At 42.5% G+C, this 15096-nt stretch overlaps 1 protein-coding gene across 4 annotated transcripts in view; it reads left to right on the top strand.

Annotated features, from left to right (window-relative positions):
• ankrd6b (ankyrin repeat domain 6b) overlaps positions 1–15096 on the top strand; it is a 201692-nt gene that overhangs the window by 61806 nt on the left and 124790 nt on the right. The window contains exon 2 of one of the 4 annotated variants that reach the window (XM_080192771.1): positions 10408–10503. The exons of the other annotated variants lie outside the window; for them this stretch is intronic. The gene's annotated coding sequence lies outside the window, so the exon portion shown is untranslated. The remainder of the gene's footprint in view (positions 1–10407; positions 10504–15096) is intronic. 4 annotated transcript variants of the gene reach the window in all.

Below are 15096 nucleotides of genomic sequence, written 5' to 3'. Positions count from 1 at the left end.
CTTGGGGGAGGCATTGTATAAGGGTGTTTGACTTTGCAAGGGCTTATATAGGAATGAAGAACATTACCCTCCACTGTATAATGTAGCGAGACACATAGGAGACAGAGTTGTATGAAGAGAGTCAAGCGGAAATCCACATGAAACTATCTCCTAGTTTGGTTATACTTTGTACATATGTTAAACATGCCTGTTCAACAGTACAAACCTCTTTGTGAGACCAACTAAGCAAACTCTTACAACAGACACCTTTAAGAGTACATGCCATCCTGCCAGCACATAGCTCTGCCAGGAAGGGACAGTGGGACCCAACCCCAAGCACCAACCCACTCTCACTTCAGAAATTCACACGGTTTTCTCACTCCCATTTTAAACATGTCCTGACTCACTCTATTGAGATGATGTGGGTATGCCGGCGTTGGACTGGCGTAAACGCAGTAAAAAGTCTGACAACACCAGGTTTTAGTAGGTTGGACTAAAACCTGGTGTTGTCAGACTTTTTACTCACTCTATTGAGAGGCAGAGTCTTCGTAAGTGAGCAATAAATTTAAATTAACCTCATTGCAGTATTCAGAAATAGACTCTGAGTAACAGAGCATGCTTTAAAAAGTTGTCTTAACTAGACTTGGTTGGTTGAAGCTGATAGGATGGTCTTCATTCTTCATTGTGCTGGGCCCTTGTGAAGCTGCTATTGATATGTAAATCGAGGTGACAGTTAACCCAGGGAGAGCTTGTACCAGGCAGTGCATTGTGACTGTCGGCTGTGAATAAGACATTTTTAAGTTCCAAGTCTTTGATCGTATCGGTCTCTTCTTGTGATGCTGTAGTCTAAGCCTGGACATGTGAGTTCAGATGGTTCTGTGCTCTGCTTGGAAAGCTGTAACTGTAAGTACAAAGCTGTACTTTACCCTTTCCAGTCTTGTTGGATTGATGACTTATGAGCATGATCAGCTTGGAGAACAATGGCAAAAGAGAAAAAGATTTTTAGAGTCCCTCCTCCTTTTAGGAAACAATAATTGACCTCCTATTTAGTTAAGTTGTTATTTCAGTATATATATTTCAACAGTATTAACAATATAAAAATAAATTAACTGTATTTTAGAAGATTGTTAAAAATGAATACTCAAGCACAAAACACGTGTTTACACTTTGTTTCTTGAAGTTGTAAGACATCAGATTTTTTTTTAAGAATCAATTCATTGCTAGGAATAAGTTCTATAAGAGAATATTCCATGCATAAACTGTATTTATTATTATTTCCTGTACAGAATTGAGGAATGGGAGGTATGTGCCAGGTGGCAGGGAACAGTTTCAGCACAAAGAAAGCAGTAAAGGCTGGTGAACAATGCAGCACTATGAGTTCAAACTGCTGCCAGAATTAATTTCATCTAGGTGCTGAAAATCTCGACATGGGCACATTGACCTACAATGGTTAATGTCTGGATTTTATTCCAAATACATCTTGCTAAATGTTAGAAGTAACCATTTCAGTTGTACAAATCTGAATGGTTTGTCGGGACCTTTAGTTCCATAGGCTGTTGCTACACGTGAATTATTGGGCTTTTTTTGAATTTGCTTTCTTCAGTTTCATGAGCTTGTTCTTGGGAATCTTGTTGACTGAATGTTGTGCATAAGCGATATCTTGTTTCAGTGAGTGGGGGGAAGGGCTAGCAATTAAAATCAGACTACTTCCTTCCTGGCAACCTGAGTGGAGGGAAGCCCATGAACCAGGTTACTGTACATTGTGATAACATAGAAGGGTAGTTTATGTCTGAGAGCTTTACTACTGCCATCTGCGCACTGGGGGATTGATTGGTAATCCTGCATCGGCGCACTGGAGGATTGATTGGTAATCCTGCATCGGCACACTGGAGGATTGATTGGTAATCCTGCATCGGCACACTGGAGGATTGATTGGTAATCCTGCATCGGCACACTGGAGGATTGATTGGTAATCCTGCATCGGCACACTGGAGGATTGGTTGATAATCCCACAGCAAGTCAGCTGTATCAGAAAATGAATAAATCTGTATGGCTTAAAAGCCACCTGCTGACATTTTCTCAAAAAGACGAAAGGGGAAGCATGTGTTTATAATGGGCCTCCTTCTGTAGGAATTCTATGAAGTGGCCTTTCATTGGCCATTTTAAGGGCCTCAATAGACTCAGAAATGGGTGGGTGACCCAACATCTCTATCACTCCCTGTTAAATGGGAGACAGTTTGGGGGCAGTGGACAGGCCATGCGCTAAATTTTACGAAATACCCTTGCCTTCAAATCCACTGGGGGGGTGGGGAACAATCTAATTCCAACTATTAATATTGTCCAAGGAAAACAGCAATCCTAGTTAAGGAACACCACTCCAGAGCAAAATAACAACAGCCACCATTGCTCTCTGCCTCCTTTCACTCAGCCAATTTCATGTGCGTGCTGCCATTGTTCGTTTTTTATTTCTACTTTGTTGACAAACTTACTAGAAGACGTTTCATGAAAGTCATGAGCACCACACTAATCACTTTTACCTCAGCAATCCTCTTTCATTCTTTCGTGGGATATGAGCGAAGATGGCATTTGTTGCTCAGGTCAGATGTTATTTCCTTTTCATAACTCCATGTGGATTCGGCTCAATCGGTGTTTTCTCAGTGTCCAATTATCATATCCTTAATAGAATCTAGTATTTTCCTGACTAATGTCAGGCTAATAGATTTGTCATTTCCCCATTTTTCTCTCTCCCTCCTTTCTTAAATATTGGGGTTACGTTTGTCATCTTCCAATCTGCAGGAATCATTCCAGAATCTTTGAAGGTGGCCACCAACATGCACAGCACCACCAGAATCAATCCAATCTCTACCACCCATCCACTTTGTTCCTCAAGTGCTCGATGATCCTTTTAGATCTCCGTCATGACTCTTCAACTTAGCCATTGTTGTTTTGCGAACACAGCAGTGTGAATGCTTAGCCTACGGTAGCTGAAGCAATTCCGTTCCAAGAGCATGAAAACCCAGAAGGAAATATGCTACATAATCAAGCTAAGAATATAAATTGCTACTGTCCTGCTGTAACATCTTGTTTAAACCTAGAAGAAATTGCTGAAAACCAATGGGAAGTGCCATACATTGGGATTGAAAACCCTTGATCTTTGCAGCATAAGTCCCGATAACCCCAGCAGATATGTAACAAGCAAGTTGCTGTGGCTACAACCAGGAAGTTTTTGGCTAGAGTGTATCCTATTCCCCATCCTCGACTTGCTCATCAATGCCTCCTGGTTTAGGCAGGAGCTCAGATGCATGTACTCACTTTGGATATTTAAATTGTGTGATTTCCCCATACATGGTAACCTCCTATAGGGCCAACGATGGAATTCGCTGGCAGGCACAATCCCACATTATTTCAAAAATCACTGTTGGGTGCATATTCAGATCAACATGTTCTAGTTACGATACTCCCTTCCAGAAATGTAACTGCCTGGAACGTAATCTTTTGTATTCACTAATGAATGAATGATGATAAGAGAGTTGTTGGAGCATGCATTTGGCCAGATGTCACAATATTTTGGAGATCCTTGGCTGGGCTGTACATTATATCATTTCTATGGGTGTGAAGCAGGAATAACTTTGCCCTGATGCTAAAGTTATATTGCAAATACGATGTGAATTACTATCTGCTTCATTTTCAGTACTTTGCTTCGTTCATGCTCCTCTTTTCTATTTTCTGCTGAGCTCATGTCTATCTCTTTCCCCCTTTGCCCTTTTACTTTTTTTCCCCCTGCTCTCCCTAATGCTAAGAGGTAGACGTACTCATGATTCTACCATATGCAAGAACTGAGGGTCTCTCTGTTGATAACTGAGTAGACATTAGGGTTGCTGGTGTCCTTGCACAGTCCTTCTGAACGTGGGTCAGTCTGTTGCTGAAGGGAGGGACAACTGGCCTTTGGCTCCAGATGCAAAGTTACAGATAGCGAAGTGCGCACTGTTCAAGCTAAGTGCTAACTTCTGATAAACTCCTTGTCATAGAGGTTGTTTGGGCACTCTACACCAGCATCCCCCGCGATAACGGCATTGCTGCAACAGCCTCAATATTCAACACCGACAATTGCCAATCTCCAGACGCAATTCTACAACTCATCTGCTTCATCCTGGACCACAATGTCATCATCTTTGACAACCAGTTCTTCATCCAAACACATGAAACAGCCATGGGAACCAAATTCGCACCTTAGTATGCCTACATCTTCGTTCACAATTTCAAACGAAACCTCTTCACTGCACAGGAACTTCAACTGACGCTATACACTAGATACATCGATGGAATTTTCTTCCTTTGGATTCGCGGTGAAGAATCACTAAAACGAGTACATGATAACATCAACAAGTTCCATCCCACAATCAACTCACCATGGACTACTCTCCAGAATCAGTTGCATTCTTGGACATGCGTATCTCCATCAAAGACAGTCACCTCAGCACTTCACTGTAACACAAGCCCACAGATAACCTCACAATGCTCCACGCCACCAGCTTCCACCCTAAACATGTTAAAAAAACCATCCCCTACAGACAAGCCCTCCATGTACACAGGATCTTCTCAGATGAGAAGGAATGCAACAGACACCTACAGACGCTGAAAGTCGCCTTCATAAGGAGATTATGGCACTGGACTTATCAATTGACAGTTCCGACGTGCCATAGCAAAAAACTGCACCGACCTCAGAAGGCAAACCCGGGACGTGACCGACAGTACATCGTCCAGTACTTCCCCGGAGTGGAGAAGCTACAATATCTTCAGAGCCTTCAACTTGTCATCGATGAGGATGAACATCTCGCCAAGGCCATCCTCAAACCCCCATTATTTGTCTTCAAACAACCTTGCAACCTCAAACAGACCATTGCAGGCTGCAAATTACCCAGCCTTCAGGAGAACAGTGACCATAACCCAATGCAACCCTGCCACAGCAACCTCTGCAAGATGTGCCAGATCATCGACACAGATACTATCATCTTACATGAGAACACCGGATATATGGTACATACTTGTGCAAGTTGGCCAATGTTGCCTACCTGATATGCTGCAGGAAAGAATGTCCCAAGGCTTGTTACATTGGTGAGATCATGCAGACGCTATGATAATGGATGAACAGGCACCACGTGACAATCACCAAGCAGGAGCTCCCTGTTGGAGAACACTTCAGCAGTCAAGGGCGTTCAGCCTTCAATCTTCACATAAACGTTCTCCAAGGCAGCCTCCACAACACACAATAACCCAGAATCGCCAAGCGGAAACTGATAGCCAAGTTCCGTACACGTGAGGACGGCCTCAACTGAGATCTTGGGTTCATGTCACAGTACATATAATCCCAACCATTTGGCCTGGGCTTGCAAAATCCTACTAATTGTCTTGACTTGAGACAATTCACACCTCTTTAACCTGTGATGATCGCTCACTCCACTTGCATTGTCTGTGCCTGTAAAAACTCACACTCTAACCATTATCTTGCAATTGTGTCTCTGTCTATATATGCTGAGGAAGGAGCAGCGCTGCAAAAGCTCATGATTCCAAATAAACCTGTTGGACTTTAACCTGGTGTTGTGAGACTTCTTACTGCGTCTACACCAATCCAACATCGGCATCTCAACATCACCTCTGATAACAGCAGTTTTTACTGATGTGTTTATGATTGTTAGTTCTTCCAATTTTGTTTAAAGATCACAGGCAGTATAATGGAATAATTCAGCGGTAGTGCATAGGAATCAACATAAAGCATCCAGTTCCAACAGCACTATTATGGGGGCTTGTGGGAGGAAGTGGGGGCTTTCCTGTGGATCCCACAGGAAAGCACTACACTGAGGAGTGTAGTGCTGCTGCACCTGGGAGTTACAGGTCCTTGTGACGAAGTAGTTGGTAGATTAATTGCTCCTACCTAATGAGTGAAACAACAAGGTGGAGCTTTGCAGCAGATTTACCAGTTGTCACCTCAACATAATTTCTGTGGACTGTTATGCTGGCTAAGACTGTGAGCAGTGCAGAGACTGGTTACAATCCTTGACCATGTAGGAAAGTTTTATTTAAAGAACACAAATTTTGAGATTCAAGGAGCTTAATAAGTCACAAGATTCCGTTGGTTTTGAGCAAACAAAAATAAATTTGATGATACAACTTCAGAAAGACACAACAATTTACAACATGCAGCTTACACTCCTCACATTCAGGATAAGTATGAGGTATATGCGAATGAAGAAGCAAACTAAGTCAAATACACTGCACTGCACAATAAATGACAGCTGCAACCAAAACAGATTCCGTGGATTTCTCAACACTCCACCTGGATATTAGCCGCACTGAGTCAACCAATCTCACTGAAATTTTGTCCCTATCATGAGAGTTTCCAATCCTCACCTCTAAAGATCTTGACTAGGAATTCTCTCCAAACATTGCTGCAATTTCAATAACTACCCACCTGTTTCAGTTTTGCTTTCCAAGATTTCATTCTGCTGGATTCCAGTCAAATACTAGCCCACAAGCACCATTTCAGCCAGACTAAGCAGAACTTCTCCAAAGGGGTATTATGTCCAATAGCCTGTAGCAACCTTTTGTTGCCTCCAGGCTTCTCTTGATTTTACTCTGATGTCAAGGCTTCCTCTTAACCCATTTTGCTTAAAGTCTGCTAACTTAAGGTCTGCTTAAAGTCTGTGAACAAAGTGGACGAGCTTAGAGCATGGATCGCTACTTGGAAATGTCATGTGGTGGCCATTACAGAGACATGGATGACTCAGGGACAGGACTGGATACTTCAAGTCCCAGGTTTCAAATGTTTCAGAAGGGACAGGAAGGGCAGAAAAAGAGGTAGGGGAGTGGCACTGTTGATTAGAGAGAGTGTCACAGCTGTAGAAAAGATGGATGCCATGGAGGGATTATCTACGGAGTCTCTGTGGGTGGAGGTTCGGAACAGGAAGGGGTCATTGACTTTACTGGGTGTTTTCTATAGTAACAGGGATGTTGAAGAGCAGATAGAGAAACATCTGGAAAAATGTAACAATAACAGAGTTATAGTGATGGGAGATTTTAATTTCCCAAATATCAATTGGAACCTCCCTAAGGCAAAGAGTTTAGGTAGGGAGGAATTTGTTAGGTGTGTTCAGGAAGGTTTCCTGACACAATATGTGGATAAGCCTATAAGAGGAGACACTGTACTTGATTTGGTATTGGGAAATGAACCTGGGCAGGTGTCTGATCTCTCAGTGGGAGAGCATTTTGGTGATAGTGATCATAACTCTATCTCCTTTACGTTGGCATTGGAGAGAGAAAGGATCAGACAAACTAGGAAAGTGTTTAATTGGAGTAAGAGGAATTATGAGGATATCAGGCAGGAAATTAGAGCCATATATTGGAAAGAGGTTTTCTCAGGGAAATGTACCGAAGAAATGCAGCAGATTTTCAAGGAATATTTGTCTTGAGTTCTGTACAGCAAAGTTCCAAAGAGACAGGGAAGTTATGGTAGGCTAAAGGAACTGTGTTGCATGAAAGCTGTAATGAATTTAGTCAAGAAGAAAAGAAAAGGTTCAGGGAGCTAGGTAATGCTAGAGATCTAGAAGAGTATATGGATAGTAGGAAGGAACTTTAGAAGGAAATTAGAAGAGCCAGAAGGGGTCATGAGAAGGCCTTGTTGGCAGGTAAGATTAAGGAAAACCCCAAGGCATTCTACAAGTATGTGAAGAGCAAGAGGATAAGGCGTGAAAGAAATAGGACTTATCAAGTGTGACGGTGGGAAAGTTTGTATAGAACCGGTAGAAATTACAGAGGTACTTGATGAATATTTTACTTCAGTATTCGCAGTGGAAAAGGATCTTGGTGGTTGTAGTGCAGACTTGCAGCGGACTGAAAAGCTCGAGTATATAGACATTAAGAAAGAGGATGTGTTGGAGCTTTTGAAAAGCATCAAGTTAGATAAGTTGCCGGGACCAGATGGGATGTACCCCAGGTTGCTGTGGGAGGTGAGGGAAGAGATTACTGAGCCTCTAGCTATGATCTTTGCGTCATCAATGGAGACGGGGATGGTTCTGGAGGATTGGAGGATTGTGGATGTTGTTCCTTTATTCAGGAAAGGCAGAAAAGATAGCCCAGAAAATTATAGACCAGTGAGTCGAACCTCAGTGGTTAGTAAGTTGATGGAGAAGATCCTGAGAGGCACGATTTATGAACATTTGGAGAGGTGTAGTATGATCAAGAATAGTCAGCAAGGCTTTGTCAAAGGCAGATCATGCCTTACGAGCCTGATTGAATTTTTTGAGAATGTGTCTAAACCCATTGATGAAGGAAGAGCAGTAGATGTGGTTTATATGGACTTCAGCAAGGCATTTGATAAGGTGCCCCATGCAAGGCTTATTGAGAAAGTGAGGAGGCATGGGATCCAAGGGACATTGCTCTGTGGATTCAGAACTGGCTTGCCCACAGAAGGCAAAGAATGGTTGTAGATGGGTCTTTTTCTGCATGGAGGTGGGTCACCTGGGAGTGCCCCAGGGATCTGTTCTGGGACCCTTGTTTTTTGTGATTTTTATAAATGACCTGGATGATGGAGTGGAGGGATGTGTTGGTAAGTTTGCTGGTGAGACAAAGGTTGAAAGTGTTGTGGATAGTGTGGAGGGATGTCAGAAATTGCACCGAGACATTGATAGGATGCAAGACTGGATGGAGAAATGGCAGATAGACTTCAGCCCAGATAAGTGTGTGGTGATTCATTTTGGTAGGTCAAATGGGATGACAGATTATAATATTAAGGGTAAGACTCTTAGCAGTGTGAAAAATCAGAAGGATCTTGGGGTCCAGGTTCATAGGACTCTTCGCAGGTAGAGGCTGTGGTTAAGAAGGCGTACCGGCATTCATCAATTGAGGAATTGAGTTTAGGAGTCGGGAGATAATGCTGCAACTATATAAGACCCTGGTCAGAACCCACTTGGAGTACTGTGCTCAGTTCTGGTCACCTCATTACAGGAAGGATGTTGAAGCCATAGAAAGGGTGCAGAGGAGATTTACAAGGATGTTGCCTGGATTGGGTGGCATGCCTTATGAGGATAGGTTGAGAGAACTCGGTCTTTCCTCCTTGGAGAGAAGAAGGATGAGGGGGTGACCTGAGAGCGATTTATAAGATGATGAGAGGTATTGATCGAGTAGATTCTCAGAGGCTTTTTCCCAGGGCTGAAATGGTTGCTACAGGAGGACACAAGTTTAGGGTGCTGGGGAGTAGGTACAGAGGAGATGTTAGGGGTAAGCTCGTCACTCAGAGGGTGGTGGGTGCATGGAATCGGCAGCTGGCAGTGGTGGTGAAGGCGGATTCAGTGGGGTCTTTTAAGAGACTTTTGGATAAGTACATGGAACTTAGAGGGTTATAGGTATGTCTAGTAGGTAGGGACATGTTCGGCGCAACTTGTGGGCTGAAGAGCCTGTTTATGCCATAGTTTTTCTATGTTTCTAACTGCAGCCCTTTTCCAACTATTTAAGTTAACTGGGACTTCTTGCTGCTGTCCCCTGTTTGGGACTTTTAGAATTGAAACTGACTGACTGAAAACTGACCCCCAAAGAAATGCTTTTCACTGACCATTGAACTGGTCTGGTGTAAAATATACAAATTAGGAGTAGGAGTGGGCCACTCAGCCCCCTTGAGCCTGCTTCACCATTCAATAAGGTCAAGACTAATCTGATTGTAACCTCAATTCCATCATTCTCATCTATCCCCAATGACCTTTCAGCCCCTTGTTAATTAAGAATCTATCTACCTCTGCCTTAAAAATATTCAAAGACCTGCTTCCATCATCTTTTGAGGAAGAGAGTTCCAAAGACTCACCACCCTCTGACAGAAAAACATTCTCCTCATCTATATCTTAAATGAATGACCCCCTGTTTTTGTACTGTGACACCCCCCCGCTCAGCTCTAGATTCTCCCACAAGGGGAAACATTCTCTCCACATCCATCCTTTCAAGACCCTTCAAAATTTAGTGTTTCAATCAAGTTGCCTCTTGCTCTTCTAAACTCCAGTGGAAACAAGCCAAGCCTAACCAATCATTCCTCTTAAAACAACCCACCCATTCCAGGTATTAGTTTACGTAAGCCTTCTCTGAACTGTTTCCAAAACGTTTACATCCTTCCTTAAAATTAGACCTGTCAGAACACTCCAAGAGGATCCCAGGGGTTACTAGGCAGGGATAAGTGTAACAAGCAGCAGAACATCTTTATCTTAAAGTTTACAATTTCCATAGACTTTAAGCATACACAACACACAATAAATGGATTCCCTGATAAGTAGGTGAATTAATTTGCTGTATCAACTAATAAATGGTGGGGTGACGAAGACAGGGAAATTAGATAAAGTCCATGTCACTAAACTATTGTCACTAAACTGATCATCTCATCCCTCTTTTGAGGTTGTGGAGCAGAGGTTTTGCCAATACAGAGCAGAGGGAATATCATCTTCACCTCACACTCCAACTATGCTCTCCTGAATATGAAAGCTTCTAGAGGTAACTCTGTGGGAGTAGTTTTTGACTTTTGAGTAACAGTGTTTAGTGGGTGATATTGCATATCTCTCATTATTTTGAGATAGATATATTTCTAAATTTAAAAAAAAGGGATATGAGGAACAGGTGGGAGATGGATTTCAGACCAGGGAGAGATCAGCCATGATCTGATTGAATGGCAGAGCAGGCTCAAAGGGCTGAATTTGCCTATTTCTGCTCCTAATTCCTTTGTTAATTTCCAAAAGATTTCCTGTGCCTGCTGAGTTTTTGGTCTGGCTGTGGGAAATTGATTTAACAACCAAAATAATGGGAGCCAGCTCATGAATACCACACTCTTGGAATCTAAATTTAAAAAAAAAAGCATAAAAGCAGTTTGTGAGTTAATTGAAAATTCACATGGTACTGAACTCAGCTGGAGCAGAAATATTTCCCATTATCTGGATATTTCTGCGAACCTGACTGACAGTCACACAATGACGTCTCTGAACAATGTGGTGCTTTCCAGTTGTTTGAGCCTGAATTCCAAACCCTGGGCTGTTTCTCAATGCGAGAGCCACCGGCCTGCCTAAACTAAAAGAAGGTGCAAAATACCTAAGGTGAAACACTTTTTCATAGTTCATCTGCGATTTCAAGAGATGGTGCATTCACTGAAAAGTATTTGGACCATGAAAAGCCCCACAGGTCACTTTGACCGCATTGACATTATGTGAAGTGACAAGTGCATTTCAATGTCGATCTTATTTTGTGTTTGAAAACAAAAGTTTATGCTATGCTGTCTTGTGGGGAGTTTTCCCTTTAATAACAGTTAAATTCGTTTGACAATGCTGTCAAAAAATCATAATGAAGTGAGCAGTTTCTTTAATGATTGATTATACAAAGCTTTAAACGGAGTGCAGTTGCAGCTAACTGCAATGTATTTGGAAGACACCTGGTCAATATATTTACTGTTAAGCCAGAAGAAAGGAACTTTTAAAAGGAGTGAGATAAGATTGGGTGATGCTCACTGGACTTTTGCATACTGCTGCAAGAAAAATGATAAGAGTACAGCCATTCAGCCTTTTCAGCCTGTTCTACCTTTTAGTTAGATCATGGCTTAACTCCATTTGCCTTCCTTTGTTCCAAATCCCCTAATTTACTTCCAACAAAAATAATGAATCATGAATTTGAATGGACCTTCGGAGAGAGGAAATTATCACTTAATTTTGGCAATCAAATCAGGATGAGGAAAGGCTAAAAATACACAACCTTGACTTGCTGCTTTCAGTGGATTTTTCTTTAAATGCATTGGTAGTTTAAAATTTCACGTTGATACCAGTGTAGAAATTGTGAATTCTGATCATTCATATTTGAGGGAAAATGGCAACAAGCTTATGTAAGAAAATAATCTGCTGTTTCGTTAAAATAATGTTGCAATGATTTAAATGAAAATGAGCAGGGAGCATGAAGAGAAGTCATTGGAGACAAAACCTGTCATGAGCACTTCCTTTCCTGCTGTGTATTTCCATTGTCTTTCCTCATTTCTCCACTTCTTTTGATCCTCTTTCTTGTGGATGATGACCCTGTCCTCGGCTGAGAGGGTGGACAGGTAACCTCCTGTCTTTCAGCACTCTGAAAATCAGTTATTATAAAGTGTAACACGTGGCACTGATCTGCTTTCTCTCAGATGATTTCCTCTCATGGAGATGCAGTGGAGCCCAGCTGTCTTTACAATGGGTTTCATTGACATGGAGCTCCTGCCTCTTCACACTGGAACCTCAAACAACCAGCAGTGATTCCTGCTGCGTTTTCTGTTTAACATGAAGGTACAACACAGATTAGTAATGCAATAATATGGGTTCTTTATTGGAAGATAAGACCAAAAACATAGAAAGGGAACTAGAAGGCTATGTGGGCATGTGTTGCTGTGATCTGACTACAGAATACATGGGATTACACATCACACCAAATCTAATGATGGATAGTGATAGACAACAGTTTCAGATATGTCCCTTTAATACAGCTGTGCTGTATTTATTGAAACCTACAGCCAAGAAGATCCCTTGGTCTGGGTTTGCTGAGGAGGTTGAACTGAAGGGATTAGCTTCTGTTGACGTTTCCCTTCAGAAGCTGACTGCTGCCCCAGGATATAGGGCATGCACAGGGGGAGTGCTGAGATCCTTATGTTGGGGTCAGTCACTTGGTGCCGTGCCACAAGCTGCTAATGACCCACCTACTTGTCCCTGCCCCCCCTCCCCCCGACACCCTACCACTAACCCAAGCCAGCAATCATTTAAATCAGTCTGAGATGCAACTTCCCCATTTTCACCTCATTGTTAGAAACCTCATAAACTGTTATATCTTGTTCAGTTAGTGCAACCGTTTCTAAACAGTATCATTAATAAAATTTGATAAATGGCAGAACTGGCACTGAAGAAATAATTTTATAATTGGGGAGTACTGTTCAATGTATGAATATAATAAATGTATTATTTAGCAAATTTAAAAACAAACACTTTAAATTATTACTTTCATTTTTTTGGTTTCTATCATCACTCCAGTTGTATGCTCCAATCTTTAATTTGCTCTGTGTAAAAATGTTGTTAAGTGTTTATATTTTACTACACTTTTATTTCTTGTTAATGTACTTGCAAAATCTTGATTTTTTTTAACATTAGATTTGATTTATTATTGTCACATGTATTGGTATTGTTTCTTGTGTGCTACACGGACAAAGCATACCATTCATAGAGTACAAAGGGGAGAAGGAAAGGAGGGGGTGCAGAATTGCATCTTTTTCCCCAACAGAAGAAGGTGAAAGAAAGTATGACCAGGGTGCATGTAGTCATTGATTATGCTGGCTGCTTATCCAAGGCAGCAGGAAATGTAGACACAGTCAATGGATGAATTTATTCCTAAGATGTGGGCATCACTGGCTAGGACAGCATTTATTGCCCATTCCTAATTGCTCTTGAGAAGGTAGTGGTGAGCTGCCTTCTGGAACTCCTGAAGTCCGTGTTGTGGAGTCACACCCATAGTGTTGTTCGAAAGGGAATTCTGGGATTTTGACCCAGTGACCGTGTAGGAACAGTGATATATTTCTAAGTCAGGGTGGTGTGGCTTGGGAGGAAAACTTGTAGCTGATGGTGGTCCCATGCATCTGTTAACTTGATTTTCAAGTGATACGTCGCACGTTTGCTAAGTGTTGTCAAAGGAGCCTTGATTAGTTGCTGCAGCGCTTCTTGTAGACGGTATACACTGCTTCCACTGTTTATTTATTATTTATTAGTGTTACAAGTACGCTTACATTAACCTTGCAATGAATTTGCTGTAATAATGCCCTAGTCGCCGCACTCTGGTGCCTGTTCGGGTACATTGACCGTGTTAAATTCTTCACCAGTGTTCCTAACCACATCTTTCGGACTGAGAGGAGAAACTGGAGCGCCCAGAGAAAACGCGTGCAGGCACAAGGAGTACTTGCAGAGTCCGCACAGACAGTGATCCAAGCCAGGAATTGAACCTGGGCCACTGGCGCTGTGAGGCAGCAATGTTAACTACTGTGCCACCCACTGGACATCACTGAGCAAGTTATTGCTGAGCAGGTACTGCTTGATAACACTGGGCACAGAGTGCCTGAAAATGAGGCTACCCTGCCCAAGGAAAGCTGCAGGCAAATTCAACAGTATCTGCTGTACAGTCTGCCCCAGTGGTGAGTCCTCAGCTGCTGCTGGTTGAATATGAGCAGGGTGGGCTGAGGCCCTTATGTGATTCTTAAGTGGTCACATAAGGGCGTTAATTGGCTTCTGGGTAGGTAGGCTTTCTCATCATTAATTGTAGGGAGACATGAAGGCAGTGGGCTTTCCACCCTGCATTTGCCTGCCATATTACCCCTGCCTCCCCAACCTCGGTATTCACCTCTGGCAAGGAATTTAAATTCTTCCCTTGTGCAAAAGTGTTTCTAGATGTTTATCTGTGAATACACCATGGGTGGGATTCTCTGCGCAAACTGCCATGTATTTCATGGTGGCGGCAACGTGACCAGAAGTTGTCAATGGGGTTAAATGCACCACTCGTCGCCAGGAAACCAACGACAGGGGTGCGCCATTGGCCGGATTGGAAGATCCCACCAGCTTGAACCTTTCAGTGTTGGGATTGTTAATGGGCAGTGTGTTATTCGGTCTGCGTTGTCTGTCATTGGAAAAAGTGAACTGGAACAAAAAGCCCAGCTGGCCAAGAAGAGGGCCCAGAGCAAACAGACGTCAGCAAATCACAATCCTGTTCAGCTTGCCGCCTTCCTCTGCAACAATGCAGCTGAGACTGCCATTTGGCAGAGTGAGACTTCAAACCCCAGATACAAATCAACACGTCACAAATACATCATCACACAAGATGTAGGGGGTTGCCAAGTCAACCTGATTGTCTGCACTAAGGAAGCTGTCTGATTTCCTAGGATTTCCAGCCAGTTTTTATGATACCCAGCTGATAGTTGTTTCATTTCTGATCAAAAACAATTCAGAAAAATATTTTTTGCTTTTGATTTCCTGTGTGCCATCAAGCCAATTACACCAACCATAAATCAAACGATTGCAGAATTTGTTGCCAACTGCTTTTGTTTCCATG

This window comes from Carcharhinus amblyrhynchos, chromosome 7 (genome assembly GCF_965287045.1).
Source record: "Carcharhinus amblyrhynchos chromosome 7, sCarAmb.v2.hapA, whole genome shotgun sequence".
NCBI classification, from domain to species: domain Eukaryota; kingdom Metazoa; phylum Chordata; class Chondrichthyes; order Carcharhiniformes; family Carcharhinidae; genus Carcharhinus; species Carcharhinus amblyrhynchos.
The sequence above is the reverse complement of the archived record's forward strand: the minus strand, read 5'-3'. Positions and strand labels throughout refer to the sequence as shown.